This window comes from Arachis hypogaea, chromosome 9, assembly GCF_003086295.3.
Source record: "Arachis hypogaea cultivar Tifrunner chromosome 9, arahy.Tifrunner.gnm2.J5K5, whole genome shotgun sequence".
NCBI classification, from domain to species: Eukaryota; Viridiplantae; Streptophyta; class Magnoliopsida; order Fabales; family Fabaceae; genus Arachis; species Arachis hypogaea.
The window spans coordinates 82,513,590-82,521,062 of NC_092044.1; the positions used below are offsets into that span (position 1 = coordinate 82,513,590).

The window sequence follows — 7,473 nt, forward strand, 5'->3', positions numbered from 1 at the left end:
CTAACCTTGTTTGTGGTATTCCGAGTAGGATTCCGGTATTGAATGACTGTGACGAGCTTCAAACTCCTGAAGGCTGGGCGTTAGTGACAGACGCAAAAGAATCAAGGGATTCTATTCCAACCTGATTGAGAACCGACAGATGATTAGCCGTGCTGTGACAGAGCATAGGACCATTTTCGCTGAGAGGATGGGATGTAGCCATTGACAACGGTGATGCCCTACATACAGCTTGTCATGGAAAGGAGTAAGAAGGATTGGATGAATGTAATAAGAAAGTAGAGATTCAAGAGGAGCACAGCATCTCCATATGCCTATCTGAAATTCTCACCATGGAATTATATGAGTAACTATTTACTATTTTATTTTCTGTTTATTATTTATTTTCAAACTTATCATAAACCATTTAATCTGCCTAACTGAGATTTACAAGGTGACCATAGCTTGCTTCATACCAACAATCTCTGTGGGATCGACCCTTACTCACGTAAGGTATTACTTGGATGACCCAGTACACTTGCTGGTTAAGTTGAACGGAGTTGTGTCCACACATAGCATAGAGCCACAATAATGATTCCATACAATAACAAAGAGACCAACTTTGATGATCACAATTTCGTCCACCACTGAGCTTGAGATTTACACGTGCAGAGGCTTCTCTTGGAGTTAAACGCCAAGTTGTAACGTGTTTTTGGCGTTTAACTCTGGTTTGTGACATGTTTCTGGCGTTTTACTCCAGAACGCAGCATGGAACTGGCGTTGAACGCCAGTTTGCGTCATCTAAACTCGAATAAAGTATGAACTATTATATATTTCTAAAAAGCTCTGGACGTCTAATTTCTAATGCCGTTGAGAGCGCGCCATTTGGAGTTCTATAGCTCCAGAAAATCCGTTTCAAGTGCAGGGAGGTCAGAATCCAACAGCATCAGCAGTCCTTTTTCAGCCTGAATCAGATTTTTGCTCAGGTCCCTCAATTTCAGCCAGAAAATTCCTAAAATCATAGAAAAATACACAAACTCATAGTAAAGTCCAAAAATGTGAATTTTGCATAAAAACTAATGAAAACATCCCTAAAGAAGCGTATAAATTATCCGCTCATCAAACACCCATCTTATGAGTCTGGGTTTGGAATCCTGCTTTGTGAGGAGATATTTTAGAGCAGCATGGTCAGTATACACAATCACTTTTGATCCAACTAAATAATATCTAATCTTGTCAATGGCATAAACCAATGAAAGTAACTCCTTCTCTGTGGTTGTGTAATTCTTCTATGCATCATTTAAAACATGACTAGCATAATAAATGATATGCAGAAGCTTGTCATGCCTCTGTCCTAATACTGCACCAATGGCATGGTCACTGGCATCACACATTAGTTCAAATGGTAATGTCCAGTCTAGTGCAAAAATGATTGGTGTTGTGACCAACTTAGCTTTCAGAGTCTCAAAGGTCTGCAAACACTTTGTGTCAAAGACAAATGGTGTATCAGCAGCTAGCAGATTGCTCAGAGGTTTAGCAATTTTTGAAAAATCCTTTATAAACCTCCTATAGAATCCTGCATGCCCTAGAAAGCTTCTGATTGCCTTAACATTGGCAGGTGGTGGTAATTTTTTAATTACTTTTACCTTAGCTTGATCCACCTCTATTCCCTTGTTAGACATTTTGTGCCCAAGGACAATTCCTTCAGTCACCATAAAGTGACATTTCTCCCAGTTTAAAACTAGGTTAGTCTCTTGGCACCTTTTCAGAACAAGTGCTAATGGTCAAGACAGGAGCTGAATGAGTCTCCAAATACTGAGAAGTTATCCATGAAGACTTCCAGAAATTTCTCTACCATATCAAAGAAGATAGAGAGCATGCATCTTTGAAAGATTACAGGTGCATTGCATAGGCCAAATGGCATCCGTTTGTAAGCAAATACTCTAGAAGGACATGCCAATGCTGTTTTCTCTTGGTCCTGAGGATCTACTGCAATCTGGTTGTAACCTGAATAGCTATCCAGAAAGCAGTAGTATGGATGACCTGCTAGTCTCTCTAGCATCTGATCTATGAATGGCAGAGGAAAATTATCCTTTCTGGTGGCTGTATTGAGCCTTCTATAGTCAATACACATACTCCACCCTATAACTGTTCTTGTAGGAACCAGTTCATTCTTTTCATTATGAACCACTGTCATGCATCCCTTCTTGGGGACAACTTGGACAGAGCTCACCCAGAGGCTATTAGAAATAGGATAAATAATCCCAGCCTCTATTAACTTAGTGACCTCTTTCTGCACCACCTCCTTCATGGCTAGATTCAGCCTCCTCTGTGGTTGAACCACTGGCTTGGCATCATCCTCCAATAGGATCTTGTGCATGCATCTAGTTGGGCTAATGCCCTTAAGATCACTTATGGACCACCCAAGAGCTGTCTTGTGTGTCCTTAGCACCTGGATTTGTGCTTCCTCTTCCTGTGGTTCTAAGGCAGAGGTTATGATCATTGGAAAAGTGTCATGTTCTCCCAGAAATGATGGTGATAGTGGTTTGAGCTCAGGTTTAGGAGGCTTCTACTCTTCATGAGGAGTTATCAGAGGTTCTTCTATTTTTTCTGATTCCTCCAAATCAGGCTGAACATCTTTAAAGATGTCCTCTAGCTCTAATTTGAGACTCTCAGTCATATTGACCTCTTCCACCAGGGAGTCAATAATATCAATGCTCATGCAGTCTCTAGATATGTCTGGATGCTGCATAACTTTGACAGCATTCAACTTGAACTCATCATTATTGACTCTCAGGGTTACCTATCCTTTTTGGATGTCAATGAGAGTTCTTCCAATTGCTAGGAAAGGTCTTCCTAGAATGAGAGTTGCACTTTTATGCTCCTCCATTTCTAGCACTACAAAGTCAGTGGAAAAGACAAATGGCCCAACCTTGACAATCATGTCCTCAATTACGCCTGATGGTATTTTAATGGAGCCATTAGCAAGTTGGAGACATCTTTAGGTTGGTTTGACCTCTTTAGTCAAACCAAGTTTTCTGATAGTGGATGTAGGTATTAGGTTGATACTTAACCCAAGGTCGCATAAAGCTGTCTTGGTACAAGCACCCTCTATTGTGCATGGTATCATAAAGCTTCCAGGATCTTTAAGCTTTTCTGGTAAGCTTTTTAAAATGACTGCACTGCATTCTTCGGTGAGGAAAACTTTTTCATTTTCTCTCCAATCCTTCTTATGACTTAAGATCTCTTTCATGAACTTAGCATAAGAAGGTATTTGCTCAAGTGCCTCTGCAAACGGAATCTTTATCTCAAGAGTCCTGAGATAGTCTACAAAGCGGGCAAATTGTTTATCCTATTCTGCTTGGCAGAGTTTTTGAGGATAAGGCATCTTGGCTTTATATTCTTCAACCTTAGTTGCCGTAGGTTTATTTCCTTCATGAGCGGATAATTTGTACGCTTTTTGGCATTGTTTTTAGTATGTTTTTAGTATGTTCTAGTTAGTTTTTAGTATATTTTTATTAGTTTTTAGTTAAAATTCACTTTTCTGGACTTTACTATGAGTTTGTGTGTTTTTCTGTGATTTCAGATATTTTCTGGCTGAAATTGAGGGACCTGAGCAAAAATCTGATTCAGAGACTAAAAAGAACTGCAGATGCTGTTGGATTCTGACCTCCCTGCACTCGAAGAGGATTTTCTAGAGCTACAGAAACCCAATTGGCGTGCTCTCAACGGCGTTGGAAAGTAGACATCCTGGGCTTTCCAGAAATGTATAATAATCCATACTTTGCCCGAGATTTGATGGCCCAAACCGGCGTTCCAAATCAGCTCAAGAATGCCCGGCGTTAAACGCCGGAACTGGCACAAGAATGGGAGTTAAACGCCCAAACTGGCACAAAAGCTGGCGTTTAACTCCAAGAGAAGTCTCTACACAAAAATGCTTCAATGCTCAGCCCAAGCACACACCAAGTGGGCCTGGAAGTGGATATTTATGTCATTTACTCATCTCTGTAAACCCTAGGCTACTAGTTCTCTATAAGTAGGACCTTTTACTATTGTATTGAGGATCTTTTTATCACTTTAGATCTTAGATCATTGGGAGGCTGGCCTCACGGCCATGCCTAGACCTTGTTCTTATGTATTTTCAACGGTGGAGTTTCTACACACCATAGATTAAGGTGTGGAGCTCTGCTGTACCTCGAGTATTAATGCAATTACTATTGTTCTTCTATTCAATTCGGCTTATTCTTGTTCTAAGATATCACTTGTTCTTCAACTTGATGAATGTGATGATCCGTGGCACTCATCATCATTCTCACCTATGAACGTGTGCCTGACAACCACCTCCGTTCTACCTTAGATTGGGTGGATATCTCTTGGATACTTTAACTGGAATCTTCGTGGTATAAGCTAGAATTGATGGCGGCATTCAAGAGAATCCGGAAGGTCTAAACCTTGTCTGTGGTATTTTGAGTAGGATTCAATGATTGAATGACTGTGACGAGCTTCAAACTCGTGATTGTGGGGCGTTAGTGACAGACGCAAAAGAATCACTGGATTCTATTCCGACATGATCAGAAACCGACAGCTGAATAGCCGTGCCGTGACAGGGTGTGTTGAACATTTTCACTGAGAGGATGGGAGGTAGCCACTGACAACGGTGAAACCCTACATACAGCTTGCCATGGAAAGGAGTAAGAAGGATTGGATGAAGACAGTAGGAAAGCAGAGAGACAGAAGGGACACAGCATCTCCATACGCTTATCTGAATTCCCACCAATGAATTACATAAGTATCTCTATCTTTATCTTTATGTTTTATTCATCATTCATAACCATTTGAGTTTGCCTGACTAAGATTTACAAGGTGACCATAGCTTTCTTCATACCAACAATCTCTGTGGGATCGACCCTTACTCGCGTAAGGTTTATTACTTGGACGACCCAGTACACTTGCTGGTTAGTTGTGCGAAGTTGTGTTTATGCCATGGTATTGAACACCAAGTTTTTGGATTCATCACCGGGGATTATTTGAGTTGTGAAAAGAAGAGATCACAATTTTGTGCACCAAGTTATTGGCGCCGTTGCCGGGGATTGTTCGAGTATGGACAACTGACGGTTCATCTTGTTGCTTAGATTAGGTATTTTTCTTCAGAGTTCTTAAGAATAAATTCTAGTGTTTCAAGGTGATGTTCTTATCATCACCAAAGCTGATTGATTGTCATCAATTTAGCTCTTGAATGCAATGTCCTGCTGAAGCTTGTTCAGCCATGTCTAATTTCTTTAGACTGAAGCTTTAGACTAACATTGCATGATTCCTGGAATTCTCATTAAGAATTTTGATACCTTTATTTTCTTTTTTCACTTAATTTTCGAAAAAAAAATTCAAAAATATATTTCTTGTTTGAGTCTAGAGTCTCATGTTAAGTTTGGTGTCAATTGCATGTTTCTGTTCTTCTTGCATTCATGCATGTGTCTTCATTAATCTTCAAGTTGTTCTTGATGATTTCATTGCTCTGATTTTTAAATTCTCTTGATTTGAGTGTTTATGTGTCTCATATGCATTCTCATTTTGTTAGTGTCAGTAGTATACAAACTACTAAGTTTAGTGTCTTGCATGCATTGTTATTTGATTTTAGTTTCATATTGATTATTCCTTATTATTAAAAATCCAAAAATATTTTTAATTTGTGTCTTTTCAAGTCAATAATACAGAGAATTGAAGATTCAGAACATACAGCAGAGGAATTATACAAAAAAAGCTGGGCGTTCAAAATGCCTAGTAAGGAAGACAAACTGGCGTTTAAATGCCAGCCAGGGTGCCTGGCTGGGCGTTTAACGCCCAAAAGGGTAGTGTTTTGGGCGTTAAACGCCAGAATGTGCACCATTCTGGGCGTTTAACGCCAGGATGGCACAAGAGGGAAGATTTTGTTTTCAAATCAATTTTTTTTTAGTTTTCAAAATCTTTTCAAAATCAAATCTTTTTCAAATCAAATCTTTTCAATCAAATCTTTTTCAAAATCAGTTTCTTTCCATTTTCAAAAATACTTGCTATCAATTAATGATTTGATTCAACATTTCAAGTATGTTGCCTTTTCTGTTGAGAAAGGTTTAATGTTTGAATCATATCTTTTCTTGTTAGCCAAGTTATTAATTTTTAAAATCAAATCTTTTTAAAATGTTTTTCAAATCATATCTTCTCAATCACATCTTTTTAAAACCAATCATATCTTCTTAACCACATCTTTTTCAAAATAGTTTTCAATCAAATTTTTTTTTATTTCTAATTTCAAAATCTTTTTCAAAAATCACTTTACTTCTTTCTTAATCTTGGTTTTCGAAAATCAATTAAAGTTTTTCAAAATGTTTTTAAAATCTTTTTAAATTATTTTCGAAAATTTCTTCCCCTCTTCTCACATCCTTCTATTTATGGATTAACACTATTCCATAATGCACAATTCGAACTCCATCTTTCTTGATAAGTTCAAATTTTCTACCTCTTCCTTCCATTTTTCTTTTCCTCTGACACCTCAAGGAATCTCTATACTGTGACATAGAAGATTCCATATTTTCTTGTTCTCTTCTCTTTCATATGAGCAGGAGCAAAGACAAAAGCATTCTTGTTGAGGCTGATCCTGAACCTGAAAGGACCTTGAAGCGAAAGCTAAGAGAAGCTAAGGCACAATTCTCTGTAGAGGACCTAACAGAAATCTTCAAAGAAGAAGACCCCATGGCAGCCGAAAACAACAACAATGCCAACAATGCAAGGAAGGTGCTAGGTGACTTTACTGCACCTACTCCCGACTTCTATGGGAGAAGCATCTCTATCCCTGCCATTGGAGCAAACAACTTTGAGCTTAAGCCTCAATTAGTTTCTCTAATGCAACAGAATTGTAAGTTTCATGGACTTCCATTGGAAGATCCTCATCAGTTTTTAGCTGAATTCTTGCAAATCTGTAACACTGTCAAGACCAATGGGGTTGACCCTGAGGTCTACAGACTTATGCTATTCCCTTTTGCTGTAAGAGACAGAGCTAGGATATGGTTGGACTCACAACCTAAAGAAAGCCTGAACTCTTGGGAAAAGCTAGTCAATGCCTTCTTGGCAAAGTTCTTTCCACCTCAAAAATTGAGTAAGCTTAGAGTGGAAGTCCAAACCTTCAGACAGAAGGAAGGAGAATCCCTCTATGAAGCTTGGGAAAGATACAAACAATTAATCAGAAAGTGTCCCTCTGATATGCTTTCTGAATGGAGCATCATAGGTATTTTCTATGATGGTCTGTCTGAACTGTCCAAGATGTCTTTGGATAGCTCTGCTGGAGGATCTCTTCATCTGAAGAAGACGCCTACAGAAGCTCAAGAACTAATTGAAATGGTTGCAAATAACCAATTCATGTACACTTCTGAAAGGAATCCTGTGAACAATGGGACAAATCAGAAGAAAGGAGTTCTTGAGATTGATACTCTGAATGCCATATTGGCTCAGAACAAGATATTGACT

At 38.8% G+C, this 7,473-nt stretch overlaps 1 non-coding gene across 1 annotated transcript; it reads right to left on the reverse strand.

Moving 5' to 3' along the window:
- Window positions 1–7,107: 7,107 nt before the first annotated feature.
- On the reverse strand, window positions 7,108–7,215 carry LOC112713346 (small nucleolar RNA R71). The gene has a single exon (XR_003158320.1). It is a non-coding gene; the product is annotated as a small nucleolar RNA R71 (small nucleolar RNA).
- Window positions 7,216–7,473: the final 258 nt, after the last annotated feature.